Raw genomic sequence first — 20,282 nt, forward strand, 5'->3', positions numbered from 1 at the left:
CATGTATTGTACTCTTTCTTTGTTTCACTTATTAAAGGCAGTGGACAATATTGGTAATTACTCAAAATAATTAAGTAATATTAAAAAAACTTTCTTGGTTAAGAGTAATGAGGAGAGGTTAATAGTATAAAACATTGTTAGAAACAGCTCCATCTGAAGAGACGTAGTTTTCGGAAAAAAAGTAATTTTCCCGTCATTTGATTTCAAGACCTCAGATTTAGAACTTGAGGTCTCGAAATCAAGCATCTGAAAGCACACAGCTTCGTGTGACAACTTGGTGTTTTTTTCTTTCATTAATATCTCGCAACTTCGATGACCAATTGAGTCCAAATTTTCACAGGTTTGTTATTTTAAGCACATGTTGAGATACACCAGCTGTGAAGGCTAGGTTTTGACAAGTACCAAAAGTGTCACACTGTCTTTAAACAATAAACCTAAAGGGAACAGACTGGGCAAATTTTCCTTTGCTCAATTCCCAGTTCTTTATTTTACTTGTAGGAGTTGTTGAGACTATGACACTCTGAGATGTACGAGAAGATTTGCGGACAGGCACCCCAGCAGTAAGGCCTCTTGTAAGAGACCCGAGCCCATAAAGTACGATTGAAACTTTACTGCAGTGAAATCTTTGTCATCGTCCTGCAACATACCAGGTCAGTTGTTGTCAATCTTTTGTTATTTTATCTATAAATAAATTTGCTAAACTCCAGTACTGCTAACAAATAGGTTTTACAGTTACTGAACTCCTGTGTTGAAGCTTTGCGTCCAGAATTCAAACAGTTTCAATTTAATTATTTAGTCGCCAAAACAAACCCCTTGAGGTGTGATTTTGAATGGTCCTATTTGGATATCTAAATTAATCCTGTGAGTGACACATTCTATGTTGAAGACTATGCAGAGCGCCCTTTATAACGATGCATCAAGATAGAGCTACTGGTTCCCTCTCAATGTTTTTGAAGCTTGCGGTATGCTAATTGCTTGCAGTTTGGGGTCATTATAAAAAAACAACTCAGCTATCAAGCCCTATGTTAGCGGTCACCCTTTTTGTCAACCTCTTTGTTCGGCCGGGGAGTGTCAGTCACAGCCATACAGCTGCAGTTTAGCCAGGCATCACACACTGGGTGAGATATCTTGCTACATGACAGTTATTGGTTGTATGGCTTCTGACTTTCACCCCAAACAAAAATATTTTTAAAAAGAGGAGACTGCCAACATAGGGCTAGATGACGCAGTTGGTAGAGCGCCAGCTCGTTGATCTGGAGTTCTTTGGTTCGAGTCCCAATCTAGTCACTTTTGTTTTTCAACCCCAAATCATTTTCTTCACAGGTCTGTAAGAGGCATATGACCAGACAAGCAAGCACAAAAGAAAATAAGATACGCATGAAAAACCTCTTCAGTTGTTCATATTCTGCTAAGATGTTACCTAACAAGAAGGGACGCTCAGGTAATACTGCTAAGAATTATCATGACAACAAATCATTGTGTGAAAGATACATGTAAAACCAACATTGCAAGGGAGAGCAGTGTAGACAGACTCATGAGCAGGCCTAGAATTTCGTGTTTGAACATGTTGAAAGGACAAAGAAAAGAGCACTTCCATTTGAAAATCTTAAAGTCAAAGGGAGTCTTTTGAAGGGCACAAAAGCCAAGACATGGAGCAACAGAGGCCATAGTCTTTGTAACCAGCATGTTTCTCCAGACCTAATGAGTGCAGATAAAACGGGACTTGTGTATGCTATATTATATAACACCACATCAGTACAACAATGTCAAATCTGCTTGTAGATCTTACATGTCCCTTTAACTTTTGGAGGAAGGGGGACACAATATCAATGACCCCCCCCCCCCCCACATGTTTTCGACCAGTGCTCAACTAGATGAACACTGTGTCCCGCTGCCGGCATCAATCCTTGGTGAAACGGATGACACCACCTTTCTGAAGGGTGGGGACAAATTATCAAATGCTTACTCATGATCATTGGCCTCGTTAAACTTCATGTACATCCATTACTGTGGTTGATATATGACCTGCTGCCTCCCATGTTCATTACAGAAAAAGATACAATTCACATGTAGCCCTTTTAAAGGAACTTTACGTTATTTGCAGATGCCCAAAATCATCTTCTTGCAAATCATGGGTTGTTTGATGAGAAATCAAGCAGTACTTTAGTTGTGTCTAAACGCAAAGTTGGATCTGCACTCAAGCTTTCAAGAAGAAGAATGGAATCAGGTCAGTGTAGAATGCATCCAGAAATGGATCCCATTGTATCAATAAATATTAATTCTGTTATTCTACGCAAAGGTACTCTTTAGTTAACAATCACAGTGCCGACTATTGCTTAGGTAAAAATCAGTAATGATTGTTGTAAAACTACCACTCCTTTGTTATTACAATAAGGGTTAAAATTTGGAAGTGGTTCTGTAGAACTCAAGCAGCATCAACTTTTAAGGCAATTTAGTATGAACTGCCTTGTGTAATTGTTCACGTATAATCCACATGATGTTTTTTCGAGGACCATGCAATACTACATATAAAAATGTAACCAAAATCTTCAGGAATCCACACTTTTTTGATGTATCTTTTTTTACTATTATTATTTAATATACAATGGCTTTTGTGGAAATAGTTTAGGTCAGAGAAAAGACTCTGAATTATAGATGCATTTTAAACTACAGATGTACTTGCCTTCAGCTGGTACATTCTATCAACAATTAGTAATTTATACACATTCTCATCCATTTTCCTTACAGTAGTTGCAAAATGTTATGCTGCTCGGAACTATAAGGTCATTAATGGCTTTCGTTTTTCTAATAGTCAAAAGATCATTCTTTGAAAAAATGCATACAAAATTTGAAAACGTAAATACAAATCAACAAATGAATATTTTACTTTGAATAGAAAGGTTTTTTTTGCCTAACAATTTTGAAGAACACTCTTGATCAACAAACACATTTACTAGGGTTCAAACGTACTGGCTGAAATTGGTGATGCGATGCTGTTTGAGACAGTACGTGGGTGTGCTGACAGCTTGAGACTGAAGTAGACACTGTAGCTTGTTGTTGATCTTGCATTCATTGGCCAGGATAGGGTTCCTTGGTAGGTGTTTGTAGGTGTCAGTTGACAGCATTTTAGTCACCTTGTGGTCATACTTGGTGGTAGCTATGACCACAGTGGTGTTACTTTTTTCGACTGGCATGAAGTGGATTGATTGGTTTGAGGTAGGGCTTAGATGGCAGCATTCTACTGCTGGCTTTGGTTGGTCTTGGTAGACGGCATTCTTGAGGACAGAACTTAAGCCACTTCGTGGTCATACTTTGTGGTAGATATGGCAACAGTGGTGTAACTCTTTTCGGCTGGCATTAAGTGGATGAGTTGGTCTTGAGGTAGGGCTTAGCTAGACATTCCTTAGCTTACTTTAGTTGGTTCCTGGTAGTTTTTGAGGGTTCTTGAAGGTGAGCAGGGTCTGGATACGGACTTAGGGTTTAGGGTTAGGGTTGAGTTAGGATTAGGGTCTGTGGTTTAGGTCGAATGTGGTCAACACAACTGACTTGACCAAGGAAACTGAAATTCTGTCGGCCAACACTTAACATACTCTTACCAAGAAACTCCATCCTGGCCACCGAACAAGAGATCAGCAACAAGCTTTGAACAAGACATCCCTCTTCTCATTTCTTGCTTATCTTTATCAATTTTCTGATTGAGGGACTAGTTCTATGATATACAATTTTCTAGTAGGTTTCATTATATAGTCTTCATTGCACACACTTAAATAAAATACCTCAATAATTTTTGTTACATTTTATTGGTAGTAATTGCATTGTCCATTCTTAAAACATGACATGAACTAACTGTAACTGAAAAACTTAGGGCATTCATCTTGAGTGGTCTTTTCACAGGACATGGGAAAATACACAGGAGAGTATAGAGTATGAACACACATCGATGTCAGGGTGAAACCAAAACTATCATTCTTTATCCTGAATGAAAGTTTAACATCTTTTTAAATAGGAATGGTAGTTTGACAGCATTCCTTATTGAATTTTACCAAAGCAACAGTTGTCAATACGGTGTTCAGAACTATATGCAGTCTTTATTGCAAGTTGTATGGGTCTCATAAAAATGCTTGCATATTTTTGAGCTCCTGGTAAATGAGGTTTGTTGGGATTTGAATTTGGCAAAGAGAAACCTTTGTTTCAAAGTAAAACATTAATTTGGTGATTTTCATCAATTTACTTTTTCAAATTTGTTAGCTTTTTTCACTTTTTGATTCTTTGATTACTAGAAATATGAAATTTCCATTAATGACCTTATAGTTCTGAGCAGAAGATAATTGTGCAAATCTGTAGTTTATGTATCTACGCTTCAGAGCATTCTCTGACCTAAACTATTTCCACAAAAAGTTAAAGGATATGAAACAAATTAGTTGATTTTGATTTCCCAATAATGAGTGTAGACTCCTGAGATTACCCATGCATGCATATTTTCAGTAATTTTACAAAGGGCTGAAAAATCCTGGCAGCCAAAAGTTTATGTTTGGAGAAAACCACGCATTAAGTTAACTTATTTTTTAAATAACTAGCTGGAGACTATTGGTGGTTTAATTTTACACTGACAGCTATTAGTTCATATTATTGTTGACATTAACATTCCAAAGTAACTTTTATTCCGTTGTTGTTGATTTGTTTGTTGAAAGAACATTACAGAGTTTGTATGAAAAAAACATGTCCAAGATCACAGATTTATATCAAAATTTCAAGAAAAAAATCCCTTGAAATATTTCTGTCTGAAGTGTCATATTTGTTTATATAAAACTAATTTCCTGTTTTCAGTTTGTTGCTCAGTAAGCGTTTCATTCTTAAAATTGATGTCATGACAAATGTGTCATTGGTGTCGCACTATTTTCATGTGACCCAGAAGGTCAATCGCTCTCAAATGAATACTGTTTTTTGTTTATGTAGATGATTGATTACATAAAGTGCCTACACTGCCAGTAACTGTTTTGTAAGCAAAACCAATTCTGTAATGTTCCTGTAAACATAACTAATAATTATCAGCATAAAACTTAACTTGGTAACGAGTAATGGGGAGAGGTTTATAGTTTAAAACATTGTGAAAAATGGCTCCCTCTGCAGTGCCATAGTTTTCAGAGAGAAGTAATTTTCCACGAATTTGATGTGAGACCTCAGATTTAGAATTCATGGTCCCAAAATCAACCTTCTAAATGCACACAAATTCATGTGGCAAGACGTTTTTTCTTTCATTATGATCTTGCAACTTCGAGATACACAAAGTGAGTAGACTGGTCTTTTACAATTACCAATAGTGTCCACTGTCTTTAACAGATTGTATTCATGTAGTGTGATAAATTGGTTATTAGTGGGCTAATTGTTAAGCTGACTGCTTGTGTGAAAGCTTTCACAGTGTACATGTATTAGACCATGGTCCCCCTGTAATTTTCCTGAAATATAAAGAGAGTGTATCAATGGGTGAATAAAGGCACTGGACACTTTTGATGATTAGGCCCCTACTCAACACAATTATTAATAGAACAACTTACTCGTGCTATGGAGAACTGTTGATAGTGAAACAATTTGCAAGACACATATTTTTTTAGAAAGAGGTAATTTCTCATTCAAATAGTCAAATACTTCAGCTGAGAAGCCTTTGTTATGCATCTGCAGCTGGAGAGCGGTTTGATGGTGGAAAACATTAGGAGAAACTGCTCCACTATTCTCTTGCAATTGAAATGACGAAAATTGAGTCCAAATTTTCCTAGGTTTGTTATCTATCTATCTATCTATCTATCTATCTATATATCTATATAGTTTATCTGTATATCTATTTATCTATCAATCTATCTTTGAACCTGTTGATCAGTGGAACGGAACAGCAAGCTGCAGCGCTTTTTCTCTATAGGTTACAAATACATGTAGTTTAAAACTGACGTTGGCTTTAACTTCCGTGTTTATACTGGAAGTTAAGGTCAAATAGGGTCACACTCTGTGTTCCTTTTGCTATCCGCTTTTTTGGTGACATAATCATCATGGAAGGGGGATGGTATCAGTCTACTTTAGTTCAATGGTCAATGTCATCTGTGGATCCTAATTGCTAAAGTGTTGGAGGAACTGATGATCAAGTGTTGTCTGACAAAACTGACATTAATGTCAAACTTTAGTTGCTGATGTGAGGCCAGACTAATGTATGGAGGATATTGGTTAGATGTCTGGCCGTGTGGTATGTTGTTGAACCCCTGTGTACCACTATGTCGTGGAGGGGAACATCAGAATTGTGTGTCTTGAACTAACTGAGGAAACGAGGGCAGGGGACTCAGAGAAATGCAAAGGTCTTAAAATTACGCTTAGTTGGCGTGCGAATGGTTTGAAAAAAACAGTGCAAAGGTCTTAAAATTACGCTTAGTTGGCGTGCGAATGGTTTGAAAAAAACAGAGAGACCAGAGCTGCTATGTGATCTTGCATTCAATATCAGGGAAGGGGTTTCTTGTAGGTGTCTGTCCATGACACAAATCTAACCCAGTCATCCTAAACCCTCATCCTAACCCTAATCCTATATAGTTCTACCTGGGATTTCTGTAACACTAATCCTATAACCCTAACCACTCACTCATAACCACACTTACAGACACCCACAACTAGGCCTACGACCAACCCTTATAGACACTAACCTCCACCTAGACACTAACTGATAATTACAGATACCTACCAGGAAACCCCATTCCAGATGTTGAAAGCAAGATCAGATACCAGTTTGGGTCTCAGCCTATAGTGTTCCATGCGGCGCAATGTGGCAGCTTTCGCTATTGCTCTCCTCCAAATATCTTTGTTTTCTCTGTTTTCCTACTTAATTGGTTGCCTGCATGTTAACTTCAAGGTATTTGAATCTGGATTCAAACTGGAGAGTTGTGCCATCCCTTGTGTGGACAGGGGGGTCAAATCCTGACAAATTGTCTAGTGCCAATCCCAAGGACATTGTGCATACTGCTCTGACAAATTCTGCAGTGCCAATCCCAAGGACATTGTGCATACTACTCTTGTCAAAAAACTAGGTGAACATTTTCAACTTTGAAAACTCATCCATGGCAGACAAAGGTGCCTAAAGAAACATGTCAAGGAAGGCAAAAAACGCTTGACCTGACGACGATGATGAATAACTGTGCCAAGAAACTGCCTGCATGTTGCTCTGATATCGATATTGCTCATATTGTATTGTCTTCATTTATCTGTGAAATGGAGCAAATTAGTCTCTAAAACGCTGTGTCCTGGATATTACTCTTGATACCTACATAAATATTATGCACAATTTCAATCCGCTCATGGATGTCAACAAACTTATAAGGGACTTTTTTAATAAGTCCTGTTGCTAAGACACGCAACCGAGTCTGATTATATATCATGTTAAAACTAAGGTCATGAAATGATAAGTGTAAAAATTAGCTTAAACTAGTTAATTAACTTTCTTATTTATTTTGACATGAGAACCTTAATTACCAATAGTTAGCTTACAAGGTAGTTGCATGTCAAAGCACTTTTGCAAATAAATAACTATGTTATAAATCTTGCTTTAAGTATGATCCCATAAGACCTTTACTTCCAGCCCAAACCGGAATTGCAAGTTTCGTAATTCAAAAGTTCATTACTCATGAACCAAGCAAAATTCATCTTGAAGTGTGTAGGACCCAGTATTTTGGTGGGTTGTGAAATCAATGCAAGCTCATTCAGATTGTAGTTGTTAAATGCGCGCTAAAAGAAATTTTGTTAATAATTTTATTTATTTAATACTACAAAATCTGCAGATATGTGAGGCCCAAATGGAAGCACAACAATGTTTTGAATAGGTTCACTGCACTCCTTTTCCATCGACTTCTACTTCCCCTTCTCAATCTTTTTTTTTACTGGTTTCTATAAATGTTCATAGTCAAATGCCATACTACTGGTCAGCATTCCATTCGTGTACAATCTTCTAAGAGAACAGCGTGCCGACCAAGAGAGGCCATCAGCAAATCTCGACACTGCAGAGTCTGTCGCACATTCAACTACCATCCCTATCAACTCCGGAGAACTTGCAACTTCATAAAATAGTGTCCAGTGCCTTTAAAGTTTTTGTTTGTGGTTTTGTTTAAGATTACAGGTTACTATACCTCATCATATTCATGATCGAGAGTCAGGTTCTTACAGCTAAATTCATCATCACGTGCCAGGTGTTATTTTTGCTATTAGCTGAGAAAGGTTAATGAATGTTATTTGCCAAGGGCACTAAATTGCATTGAGAAGGTTACTGTAAAATGTGCTAAATACATGTAAAGACATCAGGTGATTTGGGTTAATAAGTTAATTTATCATGTATTGTACTCTTTCTTTGTTTCACTTATTAAAGGCAGTGGACAATATTGGTAATTACTCAAAATAATTAAGTAATATTAAAAAAACTTTCTTGGTTAAGAGTAATGAGGAGAGGTTAATAGTATAAAACATTGTTAGAAACAGCTCCATCTGAAGAGACGTAGTTTTCGGAAAAAAAGTAATTTTCCCGTCATTTGATTTCAAGACCTCAGATTTAGAACTTGAGGTCTCGAAATCAAGCATCTGAAAGCACACAGCTTCGTGTGACAACTTGGTGTTTTTTTCTTTCATTAATATCTCGCAACTTCGATGACCAATTGAGTCCAAATTTTCACAGGTTTGTTATTTTAAGCACATGTTGAGATACACCAGCTGTGAAGGCTAGGTTTTGACAAGTACCAAAAGTGTCACACTGTCTTTAAACAATAAACCTAAAGGGAACAGACTGGGCAAATTTTCCTTTGCTCAATTCCCAATTCTTTATTTTACTTGTAGGAGTTGTTGAGACTATGACACTCTGAGATGTACGAGAAGATTTGCGGACAGGCACCCCAGCAGTAAGGCCTCTTGTAAGAGACCCGAGCCCATAAAGTACGATTGAAACTTTACTGCAGTGAAATCTTTGTCATCGTCCTGCAACATACCAGGTCAGTTGTTGTCAATCTTTTGTTATTTTATCTATAAATAAATTTGCTAAACTCCAGTACTGCTAACAAATAGGTTTTACAGTTACTGAACTCCTGTGTTGAAGCTTTGCGTCCAGAATTCAAACAGTTTCAATTTAATTATTTAGTCGCCAAAACAAACCCTTTGAGGTGTGATTTTGAATGATCGTATTTGGATATCTAAATTAATCCTGTGAGTGACACATTCTATGTTAAAGACTATGCAGAGCGCCCTTTATAACGATGCATCAAGATAGAGCTACTGGTTCCCTCTCAATGTTTTTGAAGCTTGCGGTATGCTAATTGCTTGCAGTTTGGGGTCATTATAAAAAAACAACTCAGCTATCAAGCCCTATGTTAGCGGTCACCCTTTTTTGTCAACCTCTTTGTTCGGCCGGGGAGTGTCAGTCACAGCCATACAGCTGCAGTTTAGCCAGGCATCACACACTGGGTGAGATATCTTGCTGCATGACAGTTATTGGTTGTGTGGCTTCTGACTTTCTCCCCAAACAAACATTTTTTTAAAAAGAGGAGACTGCCAACATAGGGCTAGAAGATGCAGTTGGTAGAGCGCCAGCTCGTTGATCTGAAGGTCTTTGGTTCGAGTCCCAATTTAGTCACTTTTGTTTTTCAACCCCAAATCATTTTCTTCACAGGTCTGTAAGAGGCATATGACCAGACAAGCAAGCACAAAAGAAAATAAGATCCGCATGAAAAACCTCTTCAGTTGTTCATATTCTGCTAAGATGTTGCCTAGGAACAAAGGGACGCTAAGGTAATACTGCTAAGAATTATCATGACCACAAATCATTGTGTGAAAGATAAATGTAAAACCAACATTGAAAGGGAGAGCAGTGTAGACAGACTCATGAGCAGGCCTAGAATTTCATGTTTGAACATGTTGAAAGGACAAAGAAAAGAGCACTTCCATTTGAAAATCTTAAAGTCAAAGGGAGTCTTTTGAAGGGCACAAAAGCCAAGACATGGAGCAACAGAGGCCATAGTCTTTGTAACCAGCATGTTTCTCCAGACCTACATGAGTGCAGATAAAACGGGACTTGTGTATGCTATATTATATAACACCACATCAGTACAACAATGTCAAATCTGTATGTAGATCTTACATGTCCCTTCAACTTTTGGAGGAAGGGGGACACAATATCAATGACCCCCCCCCCACATGTTTTCGACCAGTGCCCAACTAGATGAACACTGTGTCCCACTGTCGGCATCAATCCTTGGTGAAACGGATGACACCACCTTTCTGAAGGGTGGGGACAAATTATCAAATGCTTACTCATGATCATTGGCCTCGTTAAACTTCATGTACATCCATTACTGTGGTTGATATATGACCTGCTGCCTCCCATGTTCTTTACAGAAAAAGATACAATTCACATGTAGCCCTTTTAAAGGAACTTTACGTTATTTGCAGATGCCCAAAATCATCTTCTTGCAAATCATGGGTTGTTTGATGAGAAATCAAGCAGTACTTTAGTTGTGTCTAAACGCAAAGTTGGATCTGCACTCAAGCTTGCAAGAAGAAGAATGGAATCAGGTCAGTGTAGAATGCATCCAGAAATGGATCCCATTGTATCAATAAATATTAATTTTGTTATTCTACGCAAAGGTACTATTTAGTTAACAATCACAGTGCCGACTATTGCTTAGGTAAAAATCAGTAATGATTGTTGTAAAACTACCACTCCTTTGTTATTACAATAAGGGTTAAAATTTGGAAGTGGTTCTGTAGAACTCAAGCAGCATCAACTTTTAAGGCAATTTAGTATGAACTGCCTTGTGTAATTGTTCACGTATAATCCACATGATGTTTTTTCGAGGACCATGCAATACTACATATAAAAATGTAACCAAAATCTTCAGGAATCCACACTTTTTTGATGTATCTTTTTTTACTATTATTATTTAATATACAATGGCTTTTGTGGAAATAGTTTAGGTCAGAGAAAAGACTCTGAATTATAGATGCATTTTAAACTACAGATGTACTTGCCTTCAGCTGGTACATTCTATCAACAATTAGTAATTTATACACATTCTCATCCATTTTCCTTACAGTAGTTGCAAAATGTTATGCTGCTCGGAACTATAAGGTCATTAATGGCTTTCGTTTTTCTAATAGTCAAAAGATCATTCTTTAAAAAAATGCATACAAAATTTGAAAACGTAAATACAAATCAACAAATGAATATTTTACTTTAAATAGAAAGGTTTTTTTTGCCTAACAATTTTGAAGAACAGTCTTGATCAACAAACACATTTACTAGGATTCAAACGTACTGGCTGAAATTGGTGATGCAATGCTGTTTGAGACAATACGTGGGTGTGCTGATAGCTTGAGACTGAAGTAGACACTGTAGCTTGTTGTTGATCTTGCATTCATTGGCCAGGATAGGGTTCCTTGGTAGGCGTTTGTAGGTGTCAGTTGACAGCATTTTAGTCACCTTGTGGTCATACTTTGTGGTAGCTATGACCACAGTGGTGTTACTTTTTTCGACTGGCATGAAGTGGATTGATTGGTCTTGAGGTAGGGCTTAGATGGCAGCATTCTACTGCTGGCTTTGGTTGGTCTTGGTAGACGGCATTCTTGAGGACAGAACTTAAGCCATTTGGTGGTCATACTTTGTGGTACATATGGCAACATAGGTGTAACCCTTTTCGGCTGGCATTAAGTGGATGATCTGGTCTTGAGGTAGGGCTTAGCTAGACATTCTTTAGCTTACTTTAATTGGTTCCTGGTAGTTTTTGATGGTTCTTGAAGGTGAGCAGGGTCTGGATACGGACTTAGGGTTTAGGGTTAGGGTTGAGTTAGGATTAGAGTCAGTGGTTTAGGTCGAATGTGGTCAACACAACTGACTTGACCAAGGAAACTGAAATTCTGTCGGCCAACACTTAACATACTTTTACCAAGAAACTCCATCCTGGCCACCGAACAAGAGATCAGCAACAAGCTTTCAACAAGACATCGCTCTTCTCATTTCTTGCTTATCTTTATCAATTTTCTGATTGAGGGACTAGTTCTATGATATACAAATTTCTAGTAGGTTTCATTATAGAGTCTTCATTGCACCCACTTAAATAAAATACCTCAATAATTTTTGTTACATTTTATTGGTAGTTATTGCATTGTCCATTCTTAAAACATGACATGAATTAACTGTAACTGAAAAAATTAGGGCATTCATCTTGAGTGGTCTTTTCACAGGACACGGGAAAATACACAGGAGAGTGTAGAGTATTAACACACATCGATGTCAGGGTGAAACCAAAACTATCATTCTTTATCCTGAATGAAAGTTTAACATCTTTTAAAATAGGAATGGTAGTTTGACAGCATTCCTTATTGAATTTTACCAAAGCAACAGTTGTCAATACGGTGTTCAGAACTATATGCAGTCTTCATTGCAAGTTGTATGGGTCTCATAAAAATGCTTGCATATTTTTGAGCTCCTGGTAAATGAGGTTTATTGGGATTTGAATTTGGCAAAGAGAAACCTTTGTTTCAAAGTAAAACATTACATTGGTGATTTTCATCAATTTACTTTTTCAAATTTGTTTGCTTTTTTCACTTTTTGATTCTTTGATTACTAGAAATATGAAATTTCCATTAATGACCTTATAGTTCTGAGCAGAAGATAATTGTGCAAATCTGTAGTTTATGTATCTACACTTCAGAGCACTCTCTGACCTAAACTATTTCCACAAAAAGCCAAAGGATATGAAACAAATTAGTTGATTTTGATTTCCCAATAATGAGTGTAGACTCCTGAGATTACCCATGCATGCATATTTTCAGTAATTTTACGAAGGGCTGAAAAATCCTGGCAGCCAAAAGTTTATGTTTGGAGAAAACCGTGCATAAAGTTAACTTATTTTTTAAATAACTAGCTGGAGACTATTGGTGGTTTAATTTTACACTGACAGCTTTTAGTTCATATTATTGTTGACATTAACATTCCAAAGTAACTTTTATTCCATTGTTGTTGATTTGTTTGTTGAAAGAACATTACAGAGTTTGTATGAAAAAAACATGTCCAAGATCACAGATTTATATCAAAATTTCAAGAAAAAAATCCCTTGAAATATTTCTGTCTGAAGTGTCATATTTGTTTATATAAAACTAATTTCCTGTTTTCAGTTTGTTGCTCAGTAAGCGTTTCATTCTTAAAATTGATGTCATGACAAATGTGTCATTGGTGTCGCACTATTTTTATGTGACCCAGAAGGTCAATCGCTCTCAAATGAATACTGTTTTTTTTATGTAGATGATTGATTACATAAAGTGCCTACACTGACAGTAACTGTTTTGTAAGCAAAACCAATTCTGTAATGTTCCTGTAAACATAACTTTAAAGGCAGTGGAAACTATTCGTAATTACTCAAAATAATTATCAGCATAAAACTTAACTTGGTAACGAGTAATGGGGAGAGGTTTATAGTTTAAAACATTGTGAAAAATGGCTCCCTCTGAAATGCCATAGTTTTTAGAGAGAAGTAATTTTCCACGAATTTGATGTGAGACCTCAGATTTACAATTCATGGTCCCAAAATCAACCTTCGAAATGCACACAAATTCATGTGGCAAGACGTTTTTTCTTTCATTATGATCTTGCAACTTCGAGATACACAAAGTGAGTAGACTGGTCTTTTACAATTACCAATAGTGTCCACTGTCTTTAACAGATTGTATTCATGTAGTGTGATAAATTGGTTATTAGTGGGCTAATTGTTAAGCTGACTGCTTGTGTGAAAGCTTTCACAGTGTACATGTATTAGACCATGGTCCCTCTGTAATTTTCCTGAAATATAAAGAGAGTGTATCAATGGGTGAATAAAGGCACTGGACACTTTTGATGATTAGGCCCCTACTCAACACAATTATTAATAGAACAACTTACTCGTGCTATGGAGAACTGTTGATAGTGAAACAATTTGCGAGACACATATTTTTTTAGAAAGAGGTAATTTCTCATTCAAATAGTCAAATACTTCAGCTAAGAAGCCTTTGTTATGCATCTGCAGCTGGAGAGCGTTTGATGGTGGAAAACATTAGGAGAAACTGCTCCACTATTCTCTTGCAATTGAAATGACGAAAATTGAGTCCAAATTTTCCTAGGTTTGTTATCTATCTATCTATCTATCTATCTATATAGTCTATCTATCTGTTTATCTATCAATCTATCTTTGAACCTGTTGATCAATGGAACGGAACAGCAAGCTGCAGCACTTTTTCTCTATAGGTTACAAATACATGTAGTTTAAAACTGACGTTGGCTTTAACTTCCGTGTTTATACTAGAAGTAAAGGTCAAAAAGGGTCACACTCTGTGTTCTTTTTGCTATCCGCTTTTTTGGTGACATAATCATCATGGAAGGGGGATGGTATCAGTCTACTTTAGTTCAATGGTCAATGCCATCTGTGGATCCTAATTGCTAAAGTGTTGGAGGAACTGATGATCAAGTGTTGTCTGACAAAACTGACATTAATGTCAAACTTTAGTTGCTGATGTGAGGCAAGACTAATGTATGTAGGATCTTGGTGAGATGTCTGGCCGTGTGGTAGGTTGTTGAACCCCTGTGTACCACTATGTCCTGGAGGGGAACATCAGAATTGTGTGTCTTGAACTAACTGAGGAAACGAGGGCAGGGGACTCAGAGAAATGCAAAGGTCTTAAAATTACACTTAGTTGGCGTGCGAATGGCTTAAAACAAACAGAGAGACCAGAGCTGCTATGTGATCTTGCATTCAATATCAGGGATGGGGTTTCTTGTAGGTGTCTGTCCATGACACAAATCTAACCCAGTCATCCTAAACCCTCATCCTAACCCTAATCCTATATAGTTCTACCTGGGATTTCTATAACACTAATCCTATAACCCTAACCACTCACTCATAACCACACTTACAGACACCCACAACTAGGCCTACGACCAACCCTTATAGACACTAACCTCCACCTAGACACTAACTGATAATTACAGATACCTACCAGGAAACCCCATTCCAGATGTTGAAAGCAAGATCAGATACCAGTTTGGGTCTTAGCCTATAGTGTTCCATGCAGCGCAATGTGGCAGCTTTCGCTATTGCTCTCCTTCAAATATCTTTGTTTTCTCTGTTTTCCTACTTAATTGGTTGCCTGCATGTTAACTTCAAGGTATTTGAATCTGGATTCAAACTGGAGAGTTGTGCCATCCCTTGTGTGGACAGGCGGGTCAAATCCTGACAAATTGTCCAGTGCCAATCCTAAGGACATTGTGCATACTGCTCTGACAAATTCTGCAGTGCCAATCCCAAGGTCATTGTGCATACTACTCTTGACAAAAAACTCTGTGAACATTTTCTACTTTGAAAACTCATCCATGGCAGACAAAGGTGCCTAAAGGAACATGTCAAGGAAGGCAAAAAACGCTTGACCTGACGCTGATGATGAATAACTGTGCCAAGAAACTGCCTGCAGGTTGCTCTGATATCGGTATTCTCTTCATTTATCTGTGAAATGGAGCAAATTAGTCTCTAAAACGCTGTGTCCTGGATATTACTCTTGATACTTACATAAATATTATGCACAATTTCAATCCGCTCGTGGACGTCAACAAACTTATAAGGGACTTTTTAATAAGTCCTGTTGGTAAGACACACAGACGAGTCTGATTCTATATCATATTAAAACTAAGGTCATGAAATGATAAGTGTAAAATTTAGCTTAAACTAGTTAATTAACTTTCTTATTTATTTTGACATGAGAACCTTAATTACCAATAGTTAGCTTACAAGGTAGTTGCATGTCAAAGCACTTTTGCAAATAAATAACTATGTTATAAATCTTGCTTTAAGTATGACCCCATAAGACCTTTACTTCCAGCCCATACCGGAATTGCAAGTTTCGTAATTCAAAAGTTTCGTAATTCAAAAGTTCACTACTCATGAACCAAGCAAAATTCATCTTGAAGTGTGTAGGACCCAGTATTTTGGTGGGTTGTGAAATCAATGCAAGCTCATTCAGATTGTAGTTGTTAAATGCGCGCTAAAAGAAATTTTGTTAATAATTTTATTTATTTAATACTACAAAATCTGCAGATATGCAAGGACCAAATGGAAGCACAACAATGTTTTTGAATAGGTTCACTGCACTCCTTTTCCATCATCTTCTGCTTCCCCTTCTCAATCTTTTTTTTTTTACTGGTATCCATGAAGTCAAATGCCATACTACTGGTCAGCATTCCAGTCGTGTACAATCTTCTAAGAGAACAGCGTGCCGACCAAGAGAGGCCATCAGCAAATCTCGACACTGCAGAGTCTGTCGCACATTCAACTACCATCCCTATCAACTCCGGAGAACTTGCAACTTCATAAAATAGTGTCCAGTGCCTTTAAAGTTTTTGTTTGTGGTTTTGTTTAAGATTACAGGTTACTATACCTCATCATATTCATGATCGAGAGTCAGGTTCTTACAGCTAAATTCATCATCACGTGCCAGGTGTCATTTTTGCTATTAGCTGAGAAAGGTTAATGAATGTTATTTGCCAAGGGCACTAAAACGCATTGAGAAGGTTACTGTAAAATGTGCTAAATACATGTAAAGACATCAGGTGATTTGGGTTAATAAGTTAATTTATCATGTATTGTACTCTTTCTTTGTTTCACTTATTAAAGGCAGTGGACAATATTGGTAATTACCCAAAATAATTAATTATTATTAAAAAAACTTTCTTGGTTAAGAGTAATGAGGAGAGGTTAATAGTATAAAACATTGTTAGAAACAGCTCCGTCTGAAGAGACGTAGTTTTGGGAAAAAAAGTAATTTTCCCGTCATTTGATTTCAAGACCTCAGATTTAGAACTTGAGGTCTCGAAATCAAGCATCTGAAAGCACACAGCTTCGTGTGACAACTTGGTGTTTTTTTCTTTCATTAATATCTCGCAACGTCGATGACCAATTGAGTTCATATTTTCACAGGTTTGTTATTTTAAGCACAGGTTGAGATACACCAGCTGTGAAGGCTAGTTTTTGACAAGTACCAAAAGTGTCACACTGTCTTTAAACAATAAACCTAAAGGGAACAGACTGGGCAAATTTTCCTTTGCTCAATTCCCAATTCTTTATTTTACTTGTAGGAGTTGTTGAGACTATGACACTCTGAGATGTACGAGAAGATTTGCGGACAGGCACCCCAGCAGTAAGGCCTCTTGTAAGAGACCCGAGCCCATAAAGTACGATTGAAACTTTACTGCAGTGAAATCTTTGTCATCGTCCTGCAACATACCAGGTCAGTTGTTGTCAATCTTTTGTTATTTTGTCTATAAATAAATTTGCTAAACTCCAGTACTGCTAACAAATAGGTTTTACAGTAACTGAACTCCTGTGTTGAAGCTTTGCGTCCAGAATTCAAACAGTTTCAATTTAATTATTTAGTCGCCAAAACAAACCCTTTGAGGTGTGATTTTGAATGATCGTATTTGGATATCTAAATTAATCCTGTGAGTGACACATTCTATGTTAAAGACTATGCAGAGCGCCCTTTATAACGATGCATCAAGATAGAGCTACTGGTTCCCTCTCAATGTTTTTGAAGCTTGCGGTATGCTAATTGCTTGCAGTTTGGGGTCATTATAAAAAACAACTCAGCTATCAAGCCCTATGTTAGCGGTCACCCTTTTTTGTCAACCTCTTTGTTCGGCCGGGGAGTGTCAGTCACAGCCATACAGCTGCAGTGTAGCCAGGCATCACACACTGGGTGAGATATCTTGCTACATGACAGTTATTGGTTGTGTGGCTTCTGACTTTCACCCCAAACAAAAATATTTTTAAAAAGAGGAGACTGTCAACATAGGGCTAGATGACGCAGTTGGTAGAGCACCAGCTCGTTGATCTGGAGGTCTTTGGTTCGAGTCCCAATTTAGTCACTTTTGTTTTTCAACCCCAAATCATTTTCTTCACAGGTCTGTAAGAGGCATATGACCAGACAAGCAAGCACAAAAGAAAATAAGATGCGCATGAAAAACCTCTTCAGTTGTTCATATTCTGCTAAGATGTTGCCTAGGAACAAGGGACGCTAAGGTAATACTGCTAAGAATTATCATGACAACAAATCATTGTGTGAAAGATACATGTAAAACCAACATTGAAAGGGAGAGCAGTGTAGACAGACTCATGAGCAGGCCTAGAATTTCATGTTTGAACATGTTGAAAGGACAAAGAAAAGAGCACTTCAATTTGATACTTGCATAAATATTATGCACAATTTCAATCCTCTCATGGATGTCAACAAACTTATGAGGGACTTTTTTAATAAGTCCTGTTGCTAAGACACAACTGAGTCTGATTCTTTATCATGTTAAAACTAAGGTCATGAAATATTAAGTGTAATAATTAGCTTAAACTAATTAATTAACTTTCTTATTTATTTTAAAATGAGAACATTAATTACTAATAGTTAGCTTACAAGGTAGTTGCATATCAAAGCACTTTTGCAAATAAATAATTATGTTATAAGTCTTGCTTGATGTATGATCCCATGTGACCTTTACTTCAAGTTTCGTAATTCAAAAGTTCATTACTCATGAACCAAGCAAAATTCATCTTGAAGTGTGTAGGACCCAGTTTTTTAGTGGGACGTTAAATCAATGCAAGCTCATTCAGATGGTAATTGTTAAATGCGCGCTAAAAGAAATTATTATTAATTTTATTTATTTAATACTACAAAATCTGCAGATATGTGAGGCCCAAATGGAAGCACAACAATGTTTTTGAATAGGTTCACTGCACTCCTTTTCCATCATCTTCTACTTCCCCTTTTCCCTTTTTTTTTACTGGTATCCATAAATGTTCATAGTCAAATGCCTTACTACTGGTCTTCACTCAATTCGTGTACAAACTTCTAAGAGAACAGACCAAGAGAGGCCATCAGCAAATCTCTGTCGCAGAGTCTGTCGCACATTCAACTACCATCCCTATCAACTCCGGAGAACTTGCAACTTCATAAAATAGTGTCCAGTGCCTTTAAAGTTTTTGTTTGTGGTTTTGTTTAAGATTACAGGTTACTATACCTCATACATATTCATGATCGAGAGTCAAGTTCTTACAGCTCAATTCATCATCACGTGCCAGGTGTTATTTTTGCTATTAGATTAGAAAGATTAAAGAATATTATTTGCCAAGGGCACTAAAACGCATTGAGATGGTTGCTGTGAAATAGGCTATATACATTTAAAGACGTCAGGTGATTTGGGTTAATAAGTTGTGTTATCATGTATTGTACTCTTTCTTTGTTTCACTTATTATAGGCAGTGGACTATATTGGTAATTACTCAAAATAATTAATTATTATCAAAAAAACCTTTCATAACAGAGGCTCTAAAGGTCCTTCAAGCCTCTATTATGCATTTGCACCCCATTCGCTTAGTGCAACATTACTGCGAATGTTGTATTGTGCCGGCCCAGCGGTGTATACTGTATGTGTGTTTGAGGGTAGGTGTAGTGACCCAAACGAGTGTCTAAAAAGCTTCACAAATGATCGTACAATGTATTATCTTCTTGTTTACTTTCAAGTTAGTGTGTAAACCTTTCGAGGGGCACTTTTAACCATTAAACAATAATACATATCAGACCACAGAAGGTGATGACTTTTTTTCTTGCCACTCCGCAGTTATTTCGCACGCCAATTTGTCATCACCTTGCTTTTTGCTAAAGCAAACATCTAAAATGTTACATGCCTAAGCTAGCATTCGCTCGTGAAATAGGTTTACGCTTAAGCAATTTTTGTTGCTATGTTAAGCAAACAAATTTTCTTACTGTTAAACAGCCCTATGCCATTGGGCCCTTCACACACACACAGTGCAGCATAATTGCAATATGTTATTTGTGTGGCGTGCAGCAGTGCATTTGGGTGTGTATTTGACGTGTGTTTGTATGGTAGGTGTAGCGAAGTAAACGCGTCTGAAATGTTTAAGGAATGATGTACAAAGTATTATCTTCTTATTTTCTCTCAAGTTGTGTAAACCTTTCAAGTGGCACTTTGAACCATTACAAATAGTACATAGAAGACAGAGAAGGCGTTAATTTTTGTTTTATCGCCACTCTGCATTAATATTGCCCGCCATTTTGTCAGTAGGGGGCCTACCTTCTTCTATTTTGCTGCAGCAAATGATTTACAATCTTGTGCGTGCCGTTTGTTTACGTGCTTAACCTCGTGAAATATGTGTACATCCTCCATGGTTTAAGCGATTGTTTTTGCTACGT

General features: G+C 37.2%; 1 long non-coding RNA gene across 4 annotated transcripts in view; it reads left to right on the top strand.

Annotated features, from left to right (window-relative positions):
- The window catches only part of LOC139954112 (uncharacterized), a 154,145-nt gene extending 134,092 nt beyond the window's left edge, over window positions 1-20,053 (top strand). For 2 of the 4 annotated variants that reach the window (XR_011788046.1, XR_011788048.1), the window contains exons 8-15: window positions 499-650; window positions 1,324-1,441; window positions 2,105-2,227; window positions 8,851-9,002; window positions 9,677-9,795; window positions 10,456-10,578; window positions 17,159-17,310; window positions 17,984-18,565. This is a non-coding gene — a long non-coding RNA (uncharacterized lncRNA). Of the gene's footprint in view, window positions 1-498; window positions 651-1,323; window positions 1,442-2,104; window positions 2,228-8,850; window positions 9,003-9,676; window positions 9,796-10,455; window positions 10,579-17,158; window positions 17,311-17,983; window positions 18,566-18,755 lie in introns of those variants that run through there. The other 2 variants (XR_011788049.1, XR_011788047.1) reach the window with 2 other exon arrangements.
- Window positions 20,054-20,282: the final 229 nt, after the last annotated feature.

This window comes from Asterias amurensis, chromosome 2 (genome assembly GCF_032118995.1).
Source record: "Asterias amurensis chromosome 2, ASM3211899v1".
NCBI classification, from domain to species: domain Eukaryota; kingdom Metazoa; phylum Echinodermata; class Asteroidea; order Forcipulatida; family Asteriidae; genus Asterias; species Asterias amurensis.